The sequence below is a fragment of the Oryx dammah genome, unplaced genomic scaffold (genome assembly GCF_014754425.2).
Source record: "Oryx dammah isolate SB20612 unplaced genomic scaffold, SCBI_Odam_1.1 HiC_scaffold_11077, whole genome shotgun sequence".
NCBI lineage: Eukaryota > Metazoa > Chordata > Mammalia > Artiodactyla > Bovidae > Oryx > Oryx dammah.
This window is the reverse complement of record NW_024080471.1, coordinates 1,815,070-1,826,555: the sequence shown is the minus strand read 5'-3', so window position 1 is coordinate 1,826,555 and position 11,486 is coordinate 1,815,070.

The window sequence follows — 11,486 nt, the reverse complement described above, 5'->3', positions numbered from 1 at the left end:
CAGAGCTGCCATAACAACATGCCACAAAATAGGTGGCTTAAACCGAAATGTTTTAAATTTCGGTTTAATGTTTTTTTTTTAATATTTTTTGCTTTATATTGGAGTATAGCCAATTAACAATGTTGTGATAGTTTCAGGTGGACAAAGTATCCCCTCGCCCCCAAACTCTCCTCCCAACCAAGCTTCCACGTAACACTGAGCAGAGTTCACTGCGCTACACAGTAGGTCCTTGTTGGTTATCCATCTGAAACATAGCAGTGTGTGCACATTAATACCGACTTCCCTGGTGGCACAGATGGTAAAGCGTCTGTCTACAATGCGGGAGACCCAGGTTCGATCCCTGGGTTGGGAAGATCCACTGGAGAAGGAAATGGCAATCCACTCCAATACTATTGCCTGGAAAATCCCATGGACAGAGGAGCCTGATAAGCTACAGTCCACAGGGTCACAAAGAGTCGGACATGACTGAGCGACTTCATTCACACATTAATACCAGACTCCCTATCCATTCCCCCAGCACCATAAGTTCATTCCCTAAGTCTGGGTCTGTTTCTTAAACAAGAATTTTTTTTCATCTCATGGTTCTGGAGGCCAGAAGTCTAAGATAAAGGCATTGGCTTGTTTGGTTTCTTCTGAGGGTTATGAGGGAAGGCTCTCTTCCAGGCCTCTCTCCTAGCTAGTATGCTAAGAAGTTTCAGTTAAGTTAGACTCTTTGTGACCCTATGGACCATAACCCACTAGGCTCCTCTGTCCATGGGATTCTCCAGGCAAGGACACTGGAGTGGGTTGTCCTGCCTTCCTCCAGGGGATCTTCCCAACCCAGGATCGAACCCGCGTCTTAGGTCTCTTGCATTGGCAGCCAGGTTCTTTATCACTATTGCCACCTGGGAAGCCCCTTTGTGTGCATGTCTATGTCCAAATTTCCCTTTCTTATAAGGACACAGCCATACTGGATTAGGGGTTTCCAATTTTAGGGGTTTCAAAATTTACCACCAAGTTACAATAACAAGATTGTGTTCTTGGCATAAGGATATACAGAGATATCAAAGAAATAGAATTGAGAATCCAAAAATAAACCCTCAAATTTATGAATAATTGATTTTGAAAACGTTGCCAAGACAATTCAATGGAGGAAGGAATCATCTTTTCAACAAATGGTATGGCGACAACTGAACATGTACATGCGAGAGAATGGAGACAGACCCTACCTCACACGACAGATCAAAATTAACCGAAAATAAATGTGAAACGTCAGTGTAAGAGCTAAATATATATAGCTCTTAGAAGCAAACAGGTGTAAATCATCATGACTTTGGATTAAACAACGGTTTCTTAGATATGACACCTAAAATACAAGCAATCAAAGATAAACAGGTAAATTAGACTTTGTTAACATTAAAAACTTCTATATTTCAAAAGACATGATTAACAAAACTAAAAATCAAGCCAGAAACTGGAAGAAAATATTTGTAAATCATATATCTGCTTTAAAAAATTGTGTTCAGAATATATAAAGATCTCTTAAAAGTCAGCAAAAAAAAAATTTTAAACCTAATTTTTAAACAGGTAAAGGATTTGAAGAGATATTCACCAAAGAATATGTAGGGATCATTAATAAGCAAATGAAAAGATGCTGAACGTCATTTAGGGATATGCAAATCGAAACCACAGTGACATATCATTTGCCAATCATTAGCATAACTGTGCATAAGACCTTCTGAAGGAGGTCACCATTATTAAAAAGCAGAGACATTACTCAGCCAACAAAGGTCCGTCTAGACAAAGCTATGGTTTTTCCAGTAGTCATGTATGGATGTGAGAGTTGGACCATAAAGAAGGCTAAGCACAGAAGAACTGATGCTTTTGAACTATGGTATTGGAGAAGACTCTTAAGAGTCCCTTGGACAGCAAAGAGATCAAACCAGTCAATCCTAGAGGAAATCAACCCCGAATATTCATTGGAAGGACTGACGCTGAAGCTGAGGCTCCAATACTTTGGCCACCTGATGTAAAGAGCTGACTCATTAGAAAAGACCCTGATGCTGAGAAAGACTGAAGGCAGGAGAAGAGGATGACAGAGGACAAGATGGGTGGATGGCATCACCGTCTCAATGGACATGAGTTTGAACAACTCTGGGAGATGGTGAAGGACAGGGAAGCCTGGCATGTTGCAGTCCATGGGATCGCAAAGAGTCAGACATGATTGAGCATAACTGTAATAAAAAGACTATCCATACCAGCTTTTGGTGAGAATGCAGGAAACTGGAATGCATAATTTGTTGATGAAAAATGATACATTTGGAAAATGCATCTACTTTGGAAAAATACTCCAGTACTTTCTTTAAAAGGTAAACATAAGTTTACTGTATGATCCAAGTGATTCTACTCTTAGGTATCTACCCAAGGCAAATGAAAACGTACCTCCACATAAAGATGTGTACACAAATGTTTGTAGCGGCATTATTCATAGCAGCCAAAAAGTCCACCAGCCAGTGAACTGGTGTATCCACACAAAGGAATATTATTTGGCAATAAAAAGGAAGAAAGTACAGATACAAGCTACAACAAAGATGAAACTTGAAAGCTAAGTGAAAGAAACCAGAAGCAAAAGACCTCACATTCTATGATTCAATTTGTATTAAATGCCAAGAAAAGGCAAATCTATGGACAGAGTAGATTAGTGATTGTCTAGGGCTGGGAGTAGAAATAGGAATTTACTACAGATGGACATAAAGGGTCTTTTTGGGGTGACTGAAATGCTCAGAATTGGATTGGGGTAATGGCAGCTCAGCTGGTAAAGAATCTTCCTGCAATGCAGGAGACCTGGTTTGATTCCTGAGTTGGGAAGATCCCCTGGGAAGGAATAGGCTACCCACTCCAATATTCATGGGCTTCCCTGATGGCTCAGACAGTAAAGAATCGGCCTGCAATGCAGGAGACCTGGTTTTGATCTCTGGGTTGCGAAGATCCCCTGGAGGAGGGCATGGTGACCCACTCCAGTATTCTTGCCTGGAGAATCCCCATGGACAGAGGAGCCTGGTGGGCTCCACCATAGTGTCACAAAGAGTCAGACATGACTGAAGTGACTTAGCACACACAGTGGCTATTCAACTCTGTCAATTTACTAAAAACTCATTGAATTATACACACAAAATGAGTGAATTTTATGGTACATAAACTACAACTCAATAAAGCTCTTAACCACATACACACAAAAACTGTTAGAGCGAACATTTGATTCAGCAAAGTTACAGGATATAAAATCAGTAAACAAAAATCAGTTGTATTCCTACATGTTCACAATAAACACATCAAAAGATAAAATTGAATTGATTTGTGGTAGCATCAAAAAGAGTAAAATTCTTAGTAATAATCTTTATTATTTTATTTTACTGAAGTCTAGTTGATTTACAATGTTGTATTAGTTTCAGGTATACAGCACAGTGATTCAGCTATTTTTTCAGATTCTCTTCCATTATAGATTTTTATAAAATATTGAGTATAGTTCCCTATGCTCTGCAGTAGGTCCTTATTGGAAAAATTTTAACCAAGAACTTAGAGATTTATATACTGAAGATTGAAAAATGTTGCTGAAATAAATTAAAGAAGACATAAATAAATGAAAAGCCAACCCATGTTCACTGATTGGAAGGCTTAATATTGTTAACATAAAAATAATATCCAAAACAATCTACAGAATGATTACAATCCATCAAAATCCCAATGGCATTTTTTTACAGAAAAAGATCTTAAAATTTATATGGAATATCATGTGTGCTCACTCAGTCATGTCCAGCTCTTTGCAACCCTATGGACCAAGCTCCTCTGTACCATGAAATTCTCCAGGCAAGAATCCTAGAGTGGATTGCCATTTTCTGCTCCAAGGGATCTTCCTGACCCAGGAATCGAACCCAAGCCTCCTGCACCTTCTGTACCGGCAGGCAGGTTCTTTACCACTGCGCCACCCGGGAAGCCTATATGGAATATCAAGGGACTCCAAACAGCCAAAACAATTCTGAAAAAGAAGAACAAAGCTGGAGACCTCCCAGTTTCTGATTTTGTGCTATATTACAAAGCTACAATGATCAAACAGTACAGTATCAGCCTAAAGTACAGTACTGTTCAGTACTGGCCTGTATTCCATTTAAACCAATGGAATAGAATAGAGACCCCAGAAGTAAACCTTCCCCCCTGTGATCCAGTGATTTTTGACAAGGGTTCCAAGATCTTTCAATAAGGAGAGGATAATCTTTTCAACAAAAGATGCTAGGAAAACTGGATATTCATGTAAACAAAGTTAGACTGAAGCCATATTAAAAAAAATTTACTCAAAATGGATGAAAGACTCAAAAATAAGAGCTGAAACTATAAAATGCTTAGAAGAAAATGTAAGTGAAATCTTCATTGCATTGCAGTTAGCAATTATTTTTTGGATTAGACGCCAAAAGCAGAGATACTGGAACTCTCAGAGATTGCTAGTGGGAATGTTAAAATGATGCAGCTGCTGTGGAAAACAGTTTGGCAGTTCCTCAAAAAGCTTAACATGGAATTACTGTGACTCAACAGCTCTACTCCTAGTTATATGCCCCAAAGGAATTGAAAAGCAAGGACTGGAACAGATATTTGCATCCCACTGTTCGTGGTATTATTCACAGTAGCCAAAAGGTGAAAACAACCCAAGTGTTCACTAAAAAATGAATGGATAAACAAAATGCATTATATACGTGAAATATTATCCATACAAAGAAATGAAGTTCTGATACATGCTACAACATGGATGAACCTTGAAAATAAGGTGAAAAAAACGGACAGAAAAGTGCAAATATTGTATGATTTCACTATATGAGGCATCCAGAATATATGAAGCAAATTCACAGAGATTGAAAGTAGATTAAAGATTACCAGGGTCTCGAGAGAAAATGAGTTTTTGTTTAATGGACAGAGTTTCTGTTTGGGATGATGAAAAACATTGGGAATAGATACTGCTGAAGGTTGTGTGGCCTTGTGAATGTCAGTAATGCCACTGAATTGTATACTTTAAAATGGTTAAAATGGTAAATTTTATATTTTTTACCACAATTTTAAGAAATTAATAATGTAATAAGATCAAAAGCTGTTGAACTGTACTCATTAAATGTGTGAACTCTATAGAATGTGAATTAAATGTCGGTAAAGCTAATTTTTTAAAACTGATGGAAACATCAGAAGATATTAAAATAGCTCACCCACACACATATTAGGTTTTATATATATATAATTATTTATAGATTTATATATATTACTAAGAAATCACCATATAAAGTAGAAAACAATAAATAAATTTGAAAAATGCCATTAAAATCTTTCTATCAACAGTAGAATTAATCTTGGACTTTCCTGATGGCTCAGATGGCAAAGAATCTGCCTGTAATGCAGGAGACCTGGTTTGATATTAAAATCTATCAACAATAGAATTAATCTTTAAAAGGTACAAAATCTCCTGAGATATAAGAAAAGCTATGACCAACCTAGACAGCATGCTAAAAAGCAAAGACATTACTTTGCCAACAAAGGTCCGTCTAGTCGAAGCTATGGTTTTTCTAGTGGTCACATATGGATGTTAGAGTTGAACTATAAAGAAAGCTGAGCAGCGAAGAATCGATGCTTTTGAACTATGGTGTTGGAGAAGACTCTTGAGAGTCCCTTGGACTGTAAGAAGATCCAACCAGTCCACCCTAAAGGAGATCAGTCCTGACTGTTCATTGGAAGGACTGAAGCTGAAGCTGAAACTCCAATACCTTGGCCACCTGATGTGAAGAACTGACTCACTGGAAAAGACCCTGATGCTGGGAAAGATTGAAGGCAGAAGGAGAAGGGGACGAGAGCGGATGAGATGGCTGGAGGGCATCATTAAATGGACATGAGTTTGAGTAGGCTCTGGGAGTTGGTGATGGACAGGGAAGCCTGGCGTGCTGCAGTCCATGGGGTCACAAGGAGTCGGACATGACTGAGCGACTGGACAGACTGAAACTCTCAAATACTTCTAAATTAAGTCTAAAAAGTTTAACTCATATAGCCATATTCATTGACCTCAAAGTAATTAAGTTAGAAATTAGTGATCCCTCAAATTACATAACAGCTTCCTAAGTGGCTCAATGGTAAAGAATCTGCCTGCCAAGCAGGAGATGTGGGTTCAATCCCTGGGTCAGGAAGATCCCCTGGAGAAGGAAGTGGCAATCCACTCCAGTATTCTTGCCTGGGAAGTCCCACGGACAGAGGAGCCTGGGAGGCTACAGTCCACCGGGTTGCAAAAGAGCTGGACATGACTTAGCAACTAAACCACCACCAACAACAAATTAGAAAACACACTTAATAATAACTCTTGTATTTAAAAGAACACAACAGAAATTACCAACATAATAACAGAAATTGATGACAACTGAGAAATAGATGACAGAGTACTCCACTTTTTAAACGTGTGAAAAGTTTTCAAAGCAGTAGCCCAAGAAAATTTAGAACCTTAAATGCATTACTTAAAGAAAGGAAAAATTAAAAATAAGTGAACTACTATCTTCGTTCAAAAGCAGGAATGCCAACATTAAAACAAACCCAAGAAAGTTGAAGAGTGATTGATAAAGAAGGTGAACATAATAAAATAGAAATCAAACATACAATAGGAAAAAACTTGCGCTGTTAATCCATAAAACCCAAAACGTTCTCTCGGAATTAGCGATGCTGAGTTTGCATAAATGCTGAGCAGAGCGGTGCTGCCACACGCACATTTACAACGTGGGCACTGCAACTGGGTCAGACCCACGAGGAGAAAACCCAGACAAGGTAAAGAAAAACGAAGCAAGATCAAGGGGATTCACTCATGGCAGGCTGGTATGTGGGCCTTCCTGGTGGCTCAGCAGTGAGGGATCTGCCTTCAGTGCTAGAGATGCAGGTCTAATCCCTGGAAGATTCCCTGGGAAGAAATAGCAACCCACTCCAGTATTCTCGCCTGGAAAATTCCATGAGCAGAGGAGCCTGGAGGACTACAGTCCACGGGGTCACAAAAGAGGCAGACACAACTTAGCAACTAAACAACAGCAGGCCAACATGTACGGTAAAAGGTTTGAGATCATAGACATCTTGGAGAAACGCACAGAAGAATGTGAATTATCAAAATGAGTGAGAAAACTCAAACTAATAACTGCAAGGGAGGAAATGGACCAGAGAGTACAAAGTTTGTCCTAAAATGCAGGGTCATTTGTTTCAGACAGGGTGATTCCCTACCTAGAAAATTGAACTAACAAACTGTAAGAATAATTTGGATAAATTGCATTAGGTCGAGAGAACTGCCTGTCTATGTCAAGCCCTCCTATCTACCAGCAATGAATTATAACATATAAAGAAAAATGTCATTCACAATAGCAACACTCTTACAGCACAGCAAGGGATAAACCAACAACCACAGAAAAAAATCTCACGCAGTACCTATAAGAGAAAATTATAAAGTGTATGATTTTCTAATTAAAATCTACATGAATAAAGAGAGACACTGAAAAAATTTTTTAATAAAAAAAAAGAGATACACTGTGTTCTCTGATGGAGAGATTAAATGACACAAATGTCCATTTCCCCCCAAATTAGTATAGAATTTAAATTCAACAGTAATTACAATATCACAGGTTTTTCCCATGAAATTGACAAACACATTCTTTTAGTTAAAGGAGAAAATGTGCGAGACTAGTCAAGACTGTTTTGGAAAAGGAAAACAATGAAATGGGAATTATCTGTAATATATAAAAATATATAATGAACTATTGTAATTGAAGCAATATGTAAGAATAAACATATAGAATATCAGATATTCACTCTGAAAGAACAAAATTTCCTGAAACTGGCCTATCCATTTAGGAATTTACTATATAAACTGAAAGAGTGTAAAACATATACATTATTTTTAAAATGGTCCTGGGCTAACTATATATTTCTAATATAATAAAGGTAGATAGTTAAAACAAACAGATGAGTTATTCCAAGAAAGTTATAAAAATCATTTGAAGAAATTATTTTAAAATATATGTGAAGAAAATATGAAAGAATTTATATTGAGGTAGGAAAGTCATTCTTAAGACACAAAGTACAGAATCTATAAATTTACACTAATGTTGCTTTGTAAAACCTCAAGATAGGAGATACATTTTTCACTGGTCTGTTTGAAAAAAATGAATAATATTTAGAACTGATAAGACTGCATTGCAGGCAGACTCTTTACCGTTTGAGCCGCCAGGGAAGCCCCAAGAGTGTAAATAGGTACAGCATTTTTCGGGACAATTTGGCCGTATCTACTAAAAGTGTAAAATAATTTCAGTTCCTACACATATACATAAGCTGGCTAAACGAGGATGTTTATTTAGCCTTGTTTATAGTAGCAACATTTTTGGCATTGCCCTTCTTCAGGATTGGAATGAAAACTGACCTTTTCCAGTCCTGTGGCCATTGCTGAGCTTTCCAAATTTCCTGGCATATTGAGTGCAGCACTTTCACAGCATCATCTTTTAGGATTTGAAATAGCTCAGCTGGAATTCCATCACTTCCACTAGCTATGTTGTTAGTGATGCTTCCTAGGGCCCACGTGCCTTCACACTCCAGGATGTCTGGCTCTAGGTGAGTTGATCACACCATTGTGGTTATCTGGGTCATGAAGATCTTTTTTGTATAGTTCTTCTGTGTATTCTTGCCACCTCTTCTTAATATCTTCTGCTTCTGTTAGGTCCATACCGCTTCTGTCTTTTATTGCGCCCATCTTGGCATGAAATGTTCCCTTGGTATCTCTGATTTTCTTGAAGAGATCTCTAGTCTTTCCCATTCTATTGTTTTCCTCTATTTCTTTGCATTGATCATTTAGGAAGGCTTTCTTATCTCTCCTTGCTATTCTTTGGAACTCTGCATTCATATGAGTATATCTTTCCTTTTCTCCTTTGCCTTTCACTTCTCTTCTTTTCACTTGTAAGGCCGTCTGAGATAAGCATTTTGCCTTTTTGCATTTCTTTTTCTTGGATTTGATCTTGATCGCTGCCTTCTGTACAATGTCATGAACCTTCATCCATAGTTCTTCAGGCACTCTATCAAATCTAGTGCCTTGAATCTATTTCTCACTTCCACTGTATAATCATAAGGGATTTGATTTAGGTCATACCTGAATGGTCTAGTGGTTTTCTCTACTTTCTTCAATTTAAGTCTGAATTTGACAATAAGAGGTTCATGATCTGAGACACAGTCAGCTCCCGGTCTTGTTTTTGCTGACTGTATAGAGCTTCTCCATCACTGGCTGCAAAGAATATAATCAACCTGGTTTTGGTGTTGACCATCTGGTGATGCCATATGTAGAGTCATCTCTTGTGCTGCTGGAAGAGGGTGTTTGCTGACCAGTGCGGTCTCTTGGCAAAACTGTTAGCCTTTGCCCTGCTTCATTTTGTACTCCAAGCCCAAATTTGCCTGTTGCTCCAGGTATCTCTTGACTTCCTACTTTTGCATTCCAGTCCACTATGATGAAAAGGACATTTTTTTTTTTTTTTTGGTGTTAGTTCTAGAAGGTCTTGTAGGTCTTCATAGAACCATTCAACTTCAGCTTTTCAGCAACAGTCGTTGGGGCATAGACTTGGATTACTGTGATATTTAATGGTTTGCCTTGGAGATGAACAGAGATCATTCTGTCATCTTTGAGACTGCACCCTAAGTACTGCATTTCAGACTCGTTTGTTGACTATGAGGGCTACTCCATTTCTTCTAAGGGATTCTTACCCACAGTAGTAGGTAAAATGGTCATCTGAATTAAATTCACCCATTCCAGTCCATTTTAGTTCACTTATTCCTAAAATGTCGATGTTCACTCTTGCCATCTCCTGCTTGAGCACTTCCAATTTACCTTGATTCATGGACCTAACATTCCAGGTTCCTATGCAATATTGTTCTTTACAGCATCGGACTTTACTTCCATCAGCAGTCACACCTACAGTTGGATGTTGTTTTTACTTTGGCTCCATCTCTTCATTCCTTCTGGAGTTATTTTTCCACTCTTCTCTAGCAGCATATTGGCCATCTACTGACTTGGGGAGTCCATCTTTCAGTGTCATATCTTTTTGCCTTTTCATACTGGTTATTTCATCAATAACCTCAGATACGCAGATGACACCACCCTTATGGCAGAAAGCAAAGAACTAAAGAGCCTCTTGATAAAAGTGAAAGAGGAGAGTGAAAAAGTTGGCTTCAAACTCAACATTAAATAAATGAAGACCATGGCATCCAGTCCCATCACTTCATGGCAAATAGATGGGGAAACGATGGAAACTGTGACAGACTTTATTTTGGGGGGCTCCAAAATCACTCCTTGGTCTTTTGGCTAAGACCAAGTGGTGGCTCAGACGGAAAGCATCTGTCTACAATGTGGGAGACCTGGGTTCGATCCCTGGGTCAGGAAGTTCCCTGGAGAAGGAAACGGCAACCCACTCCAGTACTCTTGCCTGGAAAATCCCATGGATGGAGGAGCCTGGTGTCCATGGGGTCGCAAAGAGTTGGACACAACTGAGCGACTTCACTTTTTTTTTTTTTTAATCACTCCAGATGGTGACTGCAGCCATGAAATTAAAAGACACTTGCTCCTTGGAAGAAAAGCTATGACAAACCTAGACAGCATGCTAAAAAGCAGAGACATTACTTTGCCGAAAAAGGTCCATCTAGTCAAAGCTATGGTTTTTCCAGTAGTTATGTATGGATGTGAGAGTTGGACCATAAAGACAGCTGAGCACTGACGAACTGATGCTTTTGACTTGTGGTGTTGAAGAAGACTCTTGAGAGACCCTTGGACAACAAGGAGGTCAATCTTAAATGAAATAAGTCCTGAATATTCATTGGAAGGACTGATGTTGAAGCTAAAACTCCAATATTTTGGCCACCTGATGGGAAGAACTGACTCATTAGAAAAGACCCTAATGCTGGGAAAGATTGAACACAGGAGGAGAAGGGGACAACAGAAGATGAGATGATTGGATGTCATCACTGACTCAATAGGCATGAGTTTTAGCAAGCTCTGGGAGCTGGTGATGTACAGGGAAGCCTGGCATGCTGCAATCCATGGGGTCGCAAAGAGTTGGACACGACTGAGTGACTGAATTGAACCCAACTGATAGTAGCAACTGGTTCCAAATTGGGAAAAGAGTACGTCAAGGCTATATATTGTCACCCTGCTTATTTAACTTATATGCAGAGTACATCATTGAAATCCTTGTCTGGATGAATCACAAGCTGGAATCAAGATTGCCGGCAGAAATATCAGCAACCTTGGATATGCAGATGATATGTCTCTAAAGGCAGAAATCAAAGAGAAACTAAAGAGCTTCTTGGTAAGTATGAAAGAGGAGAGTGGAAAAGCTTGCTTAAAACTCAACATTCAAAAAATGAAGATCATGGCATCTGGTCCCATAACTCCATGGCAGATAGATGGCAGAAAAATGGAAACA